The 14,270-nt window shown below is 43.5% G+C and overlaps 1 protein-coding gene across 1 annotated transcript in view; it reads right to left on the bottom strand.

The window, feature by feature from the left end:
* Positions 1–14,270, bottom strand: part of man1a1 (mannosidase, alpha, class 1A, member 1) — a 210,799-nt gene that overhangs the window by 29,717 nt on the left and 166,812 nt on the right. The gene's annotated exons all lie outside the window — the stretch shown is intronic.

The following is a 14,270-nucleotide window of genomic DNA, read 5'->3' as shown; positions in this document are numbered from 1 at the left end:
ATACAAGTTAGAGAAATATCAGTCGTCACCGGCTTGAGCTTCAATCTCAGGAATGGAAGCAGTCATCACATACAGAGCATCAAGTAGTTCCTGAGCAGCGTCCTTCACATGCTGATATCCAAGAGAGGGAGTCACACAGTCACAAGATGGAGGGATAGAAAGCAGTATTCAATGTTTACTTCAGATTAGCTCCACGTCAGAAATGAGCATGCTTGATGTCTCCGTCATCATGTTCATCACATAGCTATCATCTGCCTCACACAGTCCTGATGCTCTTCTAGGTCTCATGTTGGAAGAGGACATTCAGAATGTTCCCAACAATAAAGCAAAAAACAGAATACTGCCACAAAAACGAATTTGTTTTAATTTCAGAGGATGAGCATCGTAGGAGGAAATTACATTTGAAGCGAGGGCTGCTCGATTATGGCAAAAGTCATAATCTCGATTATTTGGGTCGATAATTGTAATTGCGATTATTAAATGCGATTATTCATTGACTTTGAAAACATCCATTTATTGGAGAAAAACACGTTGAACAGTATGTTTTTAACAGTTGATTACCCTGAACTTTAAGTTTAATTACACTGAAAAACCAACAAAAAAAAAGTAATAATAATAATAAAAAATAATCATTTTATTTTGATTACGTTGTTTTCGTAATCGTTGCAAGCCATAATTGTAATCGCGATTAAAATACGATTAATTGAGCAGCCCTATTTGAAGCATCAGTTTACACGTACTGCTTGACAGCAGATGTGTGTCTCTGTAGTTGGCGTAAAGAAGTGGAATACAAAGTATAAAGAAAGCGTAATTAGGCAGTATGAAGTTGACTTTTGAGTGTGTATATTGAGTGAAAGAATATTTCTTTTAATTTACTTTTTTATGGTCATTTCATTTTTTTTTTTTTTTTTAAATAAGATTTTCTTCTCCCTGCTCCTTTCCACCATGCGCTATAAAGACCAGTATAAGTGTACATGTTTTGTTTTAAAATAACTGCCATGTGTGGAACAAACAATTAAACAATACACAAAAGAAAAAGTGTTTCTGTTAAAAAAACCATGGCAACAAAGAGACAGTTCCAAAGATAGGTAAGAGCTGCACGATGTTTGAAACTTCAGCCACAAACAGCCAAAGTGACCTGGTTTTAACTTGAGTGTTTCCTCACTTTATGATGAGTCATGGCAGAAGAAATAACTCAAGAGAACAAAGCAAAGCCGGCTTGTCTCAATATTAAGGGGACAGCTGAAAGAGGTCAGCTTAACACTCAGTGAGTCATGCTTTAAAATATGACGACTATTAAGAAGTTCTGGTCATTTACACGTTATTTTTAAAAAGCCATCTTTTGCTTCAGTGACATTTACAAAACAGATTCTTAAAAAGGACATCGACTGCGTTACATTAATGGCACTAAAAGCTCCATCCGTCATATTTATGGGAGCATTGGTTTCGTTTTGTTCACACACACTTTGGCACGGTTATTATTCTGTGCGGTGTCTCTCGGTCAGTCAGTCCCAAGGACCCCAGCCTCTGCCGTGACATCGCATGAAGTGACGATGACGATGCGTAACTCTCAGGCCATATGTGAACGCTTCTAACCTCCAGCACGCTTGAAAAGGACAGAAGACCTAGCAACAGGGTGTGTGTGTGTGTGTGTGTGTGTGTGTGTGTGTGTGTGTGTGTGTGTGTTTGTGTGTGTGTGTGTGATCATTAGAGCCACTGACAGATGACTTCCAGGCTCACGACTGATGACTCTAGTGGCGATGCATCAAGTGACTACTCATGAATACATATTAACAATCCACCACACATTGTACTAGAACATCTGCATGTGCACACACACACACACACTTAGAGAAAGGAGGATGAGAGAAAGGAGGGCGAGGAAAAGGAGTGTGATTTGGGAGAAGAGCCACACACACACACACACACACACACACACACACACACACACACACACACACACACACACACACACACACACACACACACACACACACACACACACACACACACACACACACACACACACACACACACACACACACACACACACCACACACACACACACACACACACACACACACACACACACACACACACACACACACACACACACACACACACACACACACACACACACACACACACACACACACACACTTTCAAAGAGGTGGATGAACACACCAATTATCCCCCTTCAACTCATCTTGCTGCACAAGCCATCATTAGTTTCCCATTACACCGCAGATTTAATCAAGTCCCCCAGAGAGGACCACTGAGAGAGAGAGAGAGAGAGAGAGAGAGAGAGGGAGAGAGAGACCAGGGTCAGAGGTGTGTGTGTGTAAAACATAAATAAAAAAATGTGTACATATTTGTAAAAACCACGGCTACGATAGATAGATAGATACAATGCAATTACATAACATATGTATACAAGCAAACAAAGTAAGAGATGTGGTTTGGTTTGATGAACCGTGATTGAAATATTACGGGAATGCTCGTAAACACAATAACAAAGATGGAGTCAGGGAGCTGCTGCTTTTTTGGGTGAAATGAAGTTATTTCAAAAGCTCCCGAGGGGCATTCAGGCCTGTTCTCTAACGGATCTCTTTGTCGCTCCAGTCACTTCCTGTGCGAGGGTTTGAACACTGGCATTCATCCATTCACATACCACTGTGTCCATGTGATGTGATGTGTTGTGTTTGACTACTGATGCAGAGGAGAGCGGCATGTGGCCCAGTGTACAGCTTACTGTTAGCAGCCAGCACGCTCTACACGAGGGGGTCCAGACATGTGTCCCCTCTACTTCATGTCTCTTCTACATCAACATGTGTCCCCTCTTCTTCATGTCTCTTCTACATCAACATGTGTCCCCTCTTCTTCATGTCTCTTCTACATCAACATGTGTCCCCTCTTCTTCATGTCTCTTCTACATCAACATGTGTCCCCTCTTCTACATCAACATGTGTCCCCTCTTCTTCATGTCTCCTCTACATCAACATGTGTCCCTCTTCTTCATGTCTCTTCCACATCAACATGTGTCCCCTCTTCCTCATGTCTCTTCTACATCAACATGTGTCCCCTCTTCTACATCAACATGTGTCCCCTCTTCTCCATGTCTCTCCTACATCAACATGTGTCCCCTCTTCTCCATGTCTCTTCCACATCAACATGTGTCCCCTCTTCTCCATGTCTCTTCCACATCAACATGTGTCCCCTCTTCTTCATGTCTCTTCTACATCAACATGTGTCCCCTCTTCTTCATGTCTCTTCTACATCAACATGTGTCCCCTCTTCTTCATCAACATGTGTCCCCACTTCTTCATGTCTCTTCTACATCAACAGGTGTCCCCTCTTCTCCATGTCTCTTCTACATCAACATGTGTCCCCTCTACTTCATGTCTCTTCTACATCAACATGTGTCCCCTCTTCTTCATGTCTCTTCTACATCAACATGTGTCCCCTCTTCTTCATGTCTCTTCTTCATCAACATGTGTCCCCTCTTCTTCATGTCTCTTCTACATCAACATGTGTCCCCTCTTCTTCATGTCTCTTCTACATCAAAATGTGTCCCCTCTTCTTCATGTCTCTTCTACATCAACATGTGTCCCCTCTTCTTCATGTCTCTTCTACATCAACATGTGTCCCCTCTTCTTCATGTCTCTTCTACATCAACATGTGTCCCGTCTTCTTCATGTCTCTTCTACATCAACATGTGTCCCCACTTCTTCATGTCTCTTCTACATCAACATGTGTCCCCTCTTCCTCATGTCTTCTTCTTCTCTGGAAAAGCTGCAGATCGAGCCATAAGAAATGAATGCAACTGATTATTTAATGTTGTTTTTATAGGCAATAATGTAAGCTTTGTTAGTTCCAGGTTTAATATGTGCAATAAGTTCATTTCAATAAGTTCTGCAATAAACATTGAACCAGTCCGGCCCTCCACTAGTACCCATTTCTTTTATTTTGGCCCACTGTGTATTTGAGTTTGACACCCCTGTTCCAAGTTGATAAGAAAAAAGCCCAATAACAAATATACCTAACAACCTTGAAATATACCCTTCATATTTCCTCTTATAAGCAATCGGAAGCTTTAAGGAAGCTGCTAATGAAATAAAGTAAACCCTCTGGAGAGCTATGAGCTGGTTTTTCCTGAAAGCATTTTCAACTATCAAGAATAATTGACCTACATCGGATTGTCTTTTCCAACTTATAACAGAACTTACGAGGCAATAACCCTCTGGTGAGAGGCCCAGCCCTTCGTATATGTTTCTGTATGAGGGCCCCGGGGAAAGCAGTTTGGACACCCCTGCTCTACATCAGTGCTTGTCAAAGTGTGATCGCCCCCTAGTGGTCCGTGAGTATATTGGTAAAACTTCACATTTGAAATAAATAAATACATTTAAGTTTTCCGCACTCTCGCGGGAATATCTCCGCAATGGAGCAAGCTTAAGTTTCACTTTCAATTGCATGATATAGCCCAGAGAAACACCTTCATCACACATGTCGCCACTTGTTTGTATCATTTTCAGGCGATTTGTAAAAAACGATGTGTTTTTGGATATTTGTGGAGTTAGGTGGTCCGCGAGTGTTTTTTTATTGGTTAAGTGGTCCTTGGTATGAAAAAGTTTGAGAAACACTGCTCTACATGCATGTTCCTCCAAACTCCGAGCTATTGAAACCCTGTTAAGTTTATGACTTATTCTCATAAGTGGTGCACATGTGGGAATATATCATGACAGCAGCCTTAACTAGCTTTCATCAAGTCTAAAGACGTTTTGTAGCGATGACAAAGCAGTGGAATTTGCTGTAAGACGGTGATGATTTTCTGTTGTTGACAGTGCCGTGTGATCTCAGTTGGATTCATCTTCACTCGGGGGTACGGAGGTTCATTCATTTCACTAACAGGAGGCAGAGTGGTGTCTCTCTTTGTGTCATTTCACTTTGTACCAGACGGCAATAATGTAATGCAGCTCGCTGGGGAAAAACCCACTACGTAATTGTCTTTGCAGACGTTAATGAAATGTTATGGTGACCTAGAACTAGAGATTATGCAAAGCTTAAAGCTACGTATCAACGCTGATATTCAACTTTCATTATAAATCAAGAGATCGTCCACATCTGACAGGACTGACATGAGGCCGTTTGTTCGCTAGGAGTTCATATATTTCAATCAATTTGCTTCGCCCACATTTCATCCTCATCTTCCTTACGGCCCGTCCACACACAGGCATGAAACAAATCTTTCAAAGCTTCGCCCGTTCACTTGAATGGGGTGACGTAGAAGATTTTGAATCTTCGCCGAACTGCATTGTGGGGAGCGGAGCATGGCTTTGCAAGCATCGTGAGCATCAAAAGTTGAGCAATGTTCAAAAGCTGGCATCATTACATTACATTACATTACATTGCATTTAGCTGACGCTTTTATCCAAAGCGACTTACAATAAGTACATTCGACCAGGAAGACACAACCTTGAGGAAAACAGAATCATATAAGAACATCAGGTTTCAAAGAGCCAATCGTTTCAAGTGCTGCTCAACTGGCTATAGATAAGCCAGTCCTTTATTAGTATATAAGTGCTCTGTTAGCAGTTCTTTGTTAGTCATTCTATCGCTCGAAGTGGAGTCGAAAGAGATGAGTTTTCAGTCTGCGCCGGAAGGTGTGTAAGCTTTCTGCGGTCCTGATTTCAATGGGGAGCTCATTCCACCATTTTGGAGCCAGGATAGCAAACCCACGTGTTTTTGCTGATGGGAACTTGGGTCCCCCTCGCAGCGAGGGTGCAGCGAGTCGTTTGGTTGATGCAGAGCGTAGAGCACGTGCTGGGGTGTACGGTTTAACCATGTCCTGGATGTAGGAAGGGCCAGATCCATTCGCAGCATGGTACGCAAGTACCAGTGTCTTGAAGTGGATTCTAGCAGTTACCGGAAGCCAGTGGAGGGAGCGGAGGAGCGGCGTGGTGTGGGAAAATTTTGGAAGGTTGAAGACCAGACGAGCCGCTGCATTCTGGATGAGCTGCAGAGGTCGGATGGCACATGCAGGTAGACCAGCCAGGAGGGAGTTGCAGTAGTCTAGGCGTGAGGTGACGAGAGCCTGGACCAGAACCTGCGTCGATTTCTGGGTCAGCTGTGGGCGTATCTTCCTGATGTTGAAAAGCGTGTATCTGCAGCAGCGGGTTGTAGCAGCGATGTTTGCAGTAAACGACAGGTTGTTATCTAGGATAACACCCAGAGTCCTTGCAGTCTGAGTCGGGGAAACAACAGAGGGGCCGATGTTGATAGTTAGGTCAAGAGAGGGACAATCTTTTCCCGGAGTTTCTGCAGCAGAGTTTGGAGTCAGGAGTTGGAACGAGTCAGAGGAAGGGAGGGCTGAGAGCACCGAGGAGGCAAAGGTAGAGGGGGAGAGGGAATGAAGGTTACGGCGGACAGGTGCAGGATGAGAAGAGATTAGTTTGTTATGTTTGGAAAGGCGTAAAGAGAATGAAATGAAGAAGTGATCGGAGGTGTGGAGCGGGTTTACAGAGAGGTTAGAAGTAGTGCAGTTCCTTGAGAATATGAGATCGAGGACATTGCCAGCTTTATGAGTCGGTGGGGACGGAGACAGTGAGAAAGCAAAGGTGGTTAACAGAGATGTTAGTTCGTCTATCTTCCCCGTCTGGAGGTTGAAGTCTCCGAGAAGTACAGCGGGAGGGCCAGTTTCAGGGATGTGTGAGAGGAGATGATCTAATTCATCCAAGAAGTCCCCCAAGGCTCCTGGTGGACGGTAGAGAACAACAATGGTCAGTTGTATAGGATGGGTCACAGTGACGGCATGGAATTCAAAGGTGGAAGGAGTGAAGTTAGGTAGCTTGAAGAGGGAGAAGCTCCATTTGGGAGAGAGCAGGAGACCAGTGCCACCTCCTCTGCCAGTGGGTCTGGGTGTATGGGAGAAGGAATATGCTGTGGAGAGAGCTGCTGGGGTGGATGTGTTGGATGGAGTAATCCACGTCTCAGTGAGAGCAAGGACATCCAGAGACTGCAGGGAGGCGGAGCCAGAGATGAAGTCAGCCTTAGGAACAGCTGACTGGCAGTTCCACAGGCCGCCTGAAACTAGGTGCTGGATCTCAGTGGAGCACGTGGGATAGACGAGAGCGGGCCGGTTATAGCGATTAGGAGATACACGGGGCCAGTGATAATTGCGAGAAGACACATGAACAGGAATGGAGAAAATACACATGATTATAGCATGAGGGGCTGGAAAGCTAAACAAAAGAAAAATAAGAATAAGACACCAGTGATACTTAGCTCAAATTAGAGTAGGATTTGCCTCCTCTTTGCCACCCTCGTGACTCCCGCAGGACTCCAATGTCTTTGGCAGTCTGACGCTGCCGCTGACGCTCAAGAAACAGCTGCCTAAATGGACGCCTGATTGCTGAGTTCTCACAGCTAAGGTGCCACGCCCCTCTAGTTAGTTAACTCTCAACAGCTGATGGGCGACAACGCAGAGGGGTGCGTATTTAAATGCAGCCCAGACAGAAACTGGACGCAGTGACAGTTTCACGTGGACAGATCTGAGATTTAAATTCTCTCAAAAGTGCCCTTTTAGCTACAACAACTACAGAACAATTATACAGAGTAGAATAACTGAAATAGAGAAGTCTAATTAAACAAGATTATTACTTACAGCGGTTTCTGCGTCCGAGGAGGTGTAGCAGCCAGGTCAAAGGAGTACACATTTGATTGGCATCAGCCAATCAAATCCCGTTTATGCAAATCCCGCCAGTACAAGCGCTAGCCAATCAAACCGCGTGCAAGCTGGGAGAGCCAGACCGCAGTTCATTTCCTCATATTCCAAACGAGAAATCACGGTAGCAAATCACCCGGTTCTTTCCGACCAGAACTATTTACCGGGATACAAACCGGAGGAGCCAGGCATGGAGGGAGGTGGCAGAGACAGTGGGGGAAACTGGTAGGTTTTCGCCTGTTTGGGGAGTTTATATCCAGTTTACTTCGTTTCAACTTTGCTATTGCTTTGTATGTCGGGGGCGGGAGATTCATGTGATGGGTTGTTGGTCGCGTTGCTCGCAAAAATCGCCAAGCTTCAGACACGCCCAGCATCAAGATTTGTTTCATGCCCGTGTGTGGACGGGCCGTTACATTGATGCCACTTTGAACTATAAGGGTTTACATTGGAGCAGGTATTCCAGTCCTCATGGTGTCTATGTTGTTTGTCTTTTGGGGGTCTCCAAGCTTCCTATTATCTCACCTTTCACACCTGAAGCCAATTTCCTGGCCAGCTGTGAAATTACAAATCCTGGCCGGCTAGTTTTATCCCCTCCGTTTGATTCTGCAAGCGCCAACAGCATTGCTTTTAATTCTGTGGTGCCAAGCGGTAACCTGGAAAAACAGAAAAGGCTTTCCATCTCCATAAATTAGCGTATCATGCCAGGAAGTGCCCTCTCACACTCCTCCGAGTATGCCAATTGAAAATAAGTCTTCCAACGTTCCATACTCTGATGAAGTCTATATTTTTGCCCAGTTTTTAGTTTCTATTCTTCTCCTCATTTAATCCATGACCTCCGTTTCCCTCCTGCTTTCCTTCTCTTGAAAACACTTCGCCCCCTCCAGGCGCAAAAAGAAAATGTGAATTGCGATAGATTCACAAATTAATTAGAGGCTTTAAATAATGGCTGCCTTTCACTGCCTTAGGTTAGTGCAGATGAGAGCTGCACTGAGACCATCTAGGTGTGTGTGTGTTTGCTTTGAAGACATCTCTGGATACCCCTGAATGCAAGACTTGTCTTTGTTGCTTAAAGGTTGCCTCAGGGCAGTAAGACAGTTCCAGTAAGATGTTACTAACAATACTCTGTGTGTCTCAGTCAGTAGGGGCTTGGACTGGGAGCTGTAGGGTTGTTGGTTCAAGTCCAGACCAGACATAACAATATGGAGTGTGGACTGCTACTTGGAGAGGTCCCAGTTCACCTCCTGCCCTGCCGTGGTGCCCTTGAGCAAGGCACCGGACACCTCCCTTCCCCCCTCACTCCCATTGCTCCCCGGGCACTGTGCAATAGCTGCCCACTGCTCCTAGTACTAGACTCCTGGTACTAGGATGGGTTAAAAGCAGTGGCCACTTCTTCTGCCATACTGACGACACTCAATTTCTATTTTACTTTTAGGGCAATTAGGGTTTTGTTGTGCTGTTGCTCGTTAAAGTAGCTCAAAATGAAAATCCAAACTTAAATGTGTTAAATGTGAATAAGTTGTCTCGAGTCTCTACAAAGCATTGTTAATGTTCCCATCACATCCAGAAGAAAAGGCTTGCTGACAGACTGCCACTTCCCAGGGTCACCCAGTGTGAAAATATCTCTTGGCTGTACTAATAGAGCTATTCTCCTTCCAGGCCTATTAATCAAACTCTGAGACCCCAAGAGCTCAGGATTGATTGCTTTAGCCTCAGAGCCTGTAGCTGGAGGAGTACATCTGGCCCAGACTGACTTAACATCTCCTTCTATGAGATAAGAAAAAAGAGAAGGGTCAAAGGATTTAATTTCAACTTTGCAGCGTGATTAAGATGGTGACATTGTTTTGTTATCTGCCGTTTTACTGGGAAGGAGACACTTAATTTAAGTCAGTATAATCTGTAATGGTGAGTAAATATAATGTTTATTGTTTTTGTGAAAAAGCCAAATAGTAACCTAATGATGACCTCTGTAATTAAGGGACTAAGGAAAGATTACTATTCTTACAGCACCAACACGTTTTTAACCGCTAAATGACGTACAAAACGTTGCATCTTTTCTTTTGAATTGTTTGATTATTGCAAAGGCCTATCAACTCATCGTCTAAAGCCAAGCTAGTCATCATAGCTGCAAGTGAAACGAGTAAATCAAAAGATAACGTGTTAGAAATGTCTGCTTAAAGGCGTCTAAGTGGCTTAAATGAAAGAAAGAAAGGAAGCTGCAACGTATGTATTAGGGGTGCAACGGTACCTGTACCGAAATTATTCGGTATGGGCCCTTCGGTTCGGTACACATGTGTACCGAAGTGTACCGAACGAATATAACATTAAACGTCCAGAGTAATTTGCTCACATTGGGTTCAACGCGTCATAGAGCGAGCAAGTCATTTCATTGGACGAGAGGCATACTATGAGAGCTGGTCAGAGGGATGCGTTCAAATTTAGTCAGTGAGGAACTGTCGAAATGGCGAACGCAGATAAAGTTGAGCTCGAAAATCCTCCAGCATCATTGAAGTCTCCGGTTTGGGAACATTTTGGTTTCGCAGTTACGTACAAGGGTGACGGACAAAGACAGGTGGACCGAACCAAAGCTGTTTGTCGGCATTGTTCAACTAACATTGGTTACGCGGCTGGAAATACATCAAACGTGCACACTCTTGAAAAGGCATCACCCGAACGTGAATATCACCGGTACCAAAAGACTGAAGTGCAAACCCAACTCCCGCTAGCATTTGAGCCTCCACCACTCGCAAAAACTTCAGACCGAGCCAAAGCTATTACAAACGGCAAATATCCTTATGTTGCCATGTTAGCAAAGCGCTACCTGGCTGTATCTGCTACCTCTGTCCCTAGAGAGGGTTTTCTCCACAGCAGGAGACATTGCTAGTGCCAGCTGATCTGCCCTTTCAGCAAGCAATGTGGACAAGTTCATCTTTCTTTAAACAACATGAAAATACAATGACGAGCAAGTCCTGATGTCAAACTGGCTGCTTAGGTACTAGTACAGTTCAAATACAGATTATTTCAGTTCATCGAAATGCTGCACCTTAATGTTTATTTTATTATATTTATTTGAGTGAATACATTATTCACAGTTTAGTAATAATTTAAAAAACCCCAATTTTTTTTATGTTTTGTGATAATTCTTTCTGCTGTACCGAAAACTAACCGAACCGTGACCTAAAAACCGAGGTACGTACCGAACCAAAATGTTTGTAAACCGTTACACCCCTAGTATATGTATACAAGAAAACGGATTGAAAAGTACCATCTAACATTTAAAAACTTTCTTTAAAAGTTGTGATTTAAAGCAAACATATTTTGCAAGAAAGACATTATTAAAACCTTAAGCTGTTAATTAAAGGGGAAAAGTTGATGTGCAAGTGTTTGAGTGTGTGGATGTGACACACACACACACACACACACACACACACACACACACACACACACACACACACACACACACACACACACACACACACACACACACACACACACACACACACACACACACACACACACACACACACACACACACACACACACACACACACACACACACACACACACACACACACACACACACACACACACACACACACACACACACACACACACACACACACACACACACACACACACACACACACACACACACACACACACACACACACCATTAAGCAAGTCAGTATGCAGTGCTGTGGGAGTGATTTGCAGGAGCTTTATCAGTCTGAATGTTAATGGAGGAGCTATGGGACATACTGGCTAGAGTAGATAACGCCAGGGTAACTAGTGTGTGTGTTTGTGTGTGTGTGTATGTGTGTGTGTAACAGAGTGAGAAAAGAAAGTGTCAGTAGAAATAGTGGAAGTTTGTGAAGTACTGCCATATCTTTCAATGCCACAACACAACATCTTAATAATGTAGGAAGCCACATTTCTTGCTGTTTTAGTAAAACTGTTCGATTTGATGTTTGCATTACTTTATATATAATATATGTAGTGTGTTATATAGGTGTTTGTGCACATACATGGTCTGCAAAGGCTAAAATCCCAAAGTTCCCTCCACAACAGATAATTTGACGGATGGAGACATCTCGACTGTCTCAAAGAAGCTATCCTTTGCTATTCTGTAAGACTAATTATAAAAGCTGAATTCAGGGACACACGTTCGTCTGACCATCTGTCTGCTGCTGTGCCTCCAGATCGGCTCCGGTCCGAGTCTGAAGCAGATCAATTGGACGAATCAATCGGATCTCAGCAGCATTTTCAACTCAGTTAGCGACAATCAATGGGTTCATGCCCAGCGAGAGATGGAGACAGAAAGAGGGAGAGAGTATTGTACCGTCGATTCGTCAGACCTCCCGAGCGTCCTATAAATGTTTCAAGTGTCTGCTTAAGATAAATCCACTGGACATGGAGAAGAGGTTTCCCACTGATCGCCCCGATTGATTATTCCATCATTTCTCTTTTGAATTTCCATCATGACGAATGAAGAGTGCTACCGTAAATGTACAGGAAACGTTATCCTGGTTCGTTACTAGTCTCTTTACATATCAAGCCATTATTCAGAAGCACTCAAAAAGCGGTCGCCTTTCAACAGTGTTGGGACTAACGCCGTTATTTTTGGCAGTAACTAGTACTCTAACGCATTACTTTTTAAATTCAGTAACTCAGTTACCGTTACTACATGGTGCGTTACTCCGTTACTGCGTTAGTTTTTTTATATAGTCAACAGCCAGGCGAACAGAGATGAGAACTGTACTTAAGTACAGTACTTGAGTAAATGTACTTAGATACTTCCTGTGTCACATGCGGAGACAGGCTGTGGGCGTGTTTGTGTTGTTTACTAACAAGACTGTCATGGCGGCGGCAGAGCTCAAGTCTAGTTTCTCCACCTGGATATATTCTCACTATTTCACTTTTGTCGAGCACAAAGAAAAGAACGTTTTAGTTAAATGTAAGTTGTGTCCTGGCGGGTCAAAGAGCCTATCTACTGCCAGTCATTCAAATCTCTTAAAACATCTGCAGAAACAACATGCTGGGACGAAGCTAGTAGCTAAGACCACAGAGACTCAGCCGACGCCACTCCACCTCCACCTGCACCTAAGCAACAGCGGCTGGATTTTAACCGAGGGACTGCTAGCCAGGGGAAAGTCGATAAAGCCATTGCACGGTATGTTGTGGAACACATGCAGGCTATCGCTACAGTGGAGTCACCCGCTTTCAGGGAGCTAGTTAGCATGATAGCATGTCCGGGCGGCACACGGCATATGGGACGGAAAACTTTTTCCAACTACCTGGAGAAAGAATATACAAAAATGTAAAGCCAGCTAATATCGCTGCTATCCAGATTGCATATAATGCATGTCAAGTTGATCAACAGATTGTATTATTCTCCAATGCAATAACAGTACTGAAATGAAGGCTATAAGGGCATTCATATAATGGGAGCCCTTTTTTAAGTAACTAAAACGTTACTTTTCACATTAACGCATTACTTTGTGGTGTAAGTAATCAGTAAAGTAACTGAGTTACTTTTGAAATGAAGTAACTAGTAATGGGAACTAGTTACTGGTTTTCAGTAACTAGCACAACACTGCCTTTCAACCAGAAGGTTGTGGGTTCGATCCCAGCCCGTGCCGTCAACATGTCGACGTATCCTTGGGCAAGATACTGAACCCTGAGTTGCTCCCGATGGCCAACGGTGTGTGAATGTTAGGTCCTAGAGTGAGGTACGTGTAGTATGTAAAGCGCTTTGAGGGGTCGTAAAGACTGGATAAAGCTCTATATAAGTACAATCCATTTACTGTAATTGTCACTATTTTTGGGGGGCTTTCTCGTTTGCTGCGAGTCTAGAAACGGAGGGTGTTGTTGACTGTTAAGCCCCTGCTGAGATGAACGTGTCATGTGTGATATTCGGCTGTTAATAACATTGGATTTATCACGTAAACTTTATACATCTCTTATTTCCAGCTTATTAAAGTTACACCCAGACCACTGTGAACCCTTGTCACAAGTATATTCCACTGTATACACTGATTGAAGTATTTGCCTGGGTAAAGAAGCAAAGGATGGGGTAAAGAAGTGCATTCAGATCTTCATGTATTTACAATTACAAGTCCCTATTCTTCCTCAGCATCCTCTAGACATCTTGTTTCACCTTGCTGCAGCGATCTGTACGGTACACTCTAGGACCCAGGTGTTAACATACTTTAAATGGTAATTGGACTGCATTTCTATAGCAGTTTTCCAATCTTTGCTAACCCCTAACCCATCCATTAATAATAATAATGGGTTCCATTTATAAGCACTTCATATTTGAATTCAAATCCCGAAGTGCTACAAGTAGTGAGCATGGACAGTATAAATAAACATTACACAACACGGTAGAGAATTAATAAAAAAGCAATACAAATAAATAAAAATAAATAAAAGGGGTGATAAAAGGTCTAGGCAAAGGCTCTTTTGAAGAGATGGGTTTTGAGGCCTTTTTAAAAGCCTCCACGGTCCTATTGTGAAGCTGACGATTGAGCGGCCCGACCGAGCAAGGAGGCAG

This window comes from Pseudochaenichthys georgianus, chromosome 24, assembly GCF_902827115.2.
Source record: "Pseudochaenichthys georgianus chromosome 24, fPseGeo1.2, whole genome shotgun sequence".
Lineage (NCBI taxonomy): Eukaryota > Metazoa > Chordata > Actinopteri > Perciformes > Channichthyidae > Pseudochaenichthys > Pseudochaenichthys georgianus.
This window is presented reverse-complemented; position numbering and strand designations above follow the sequence as displayed.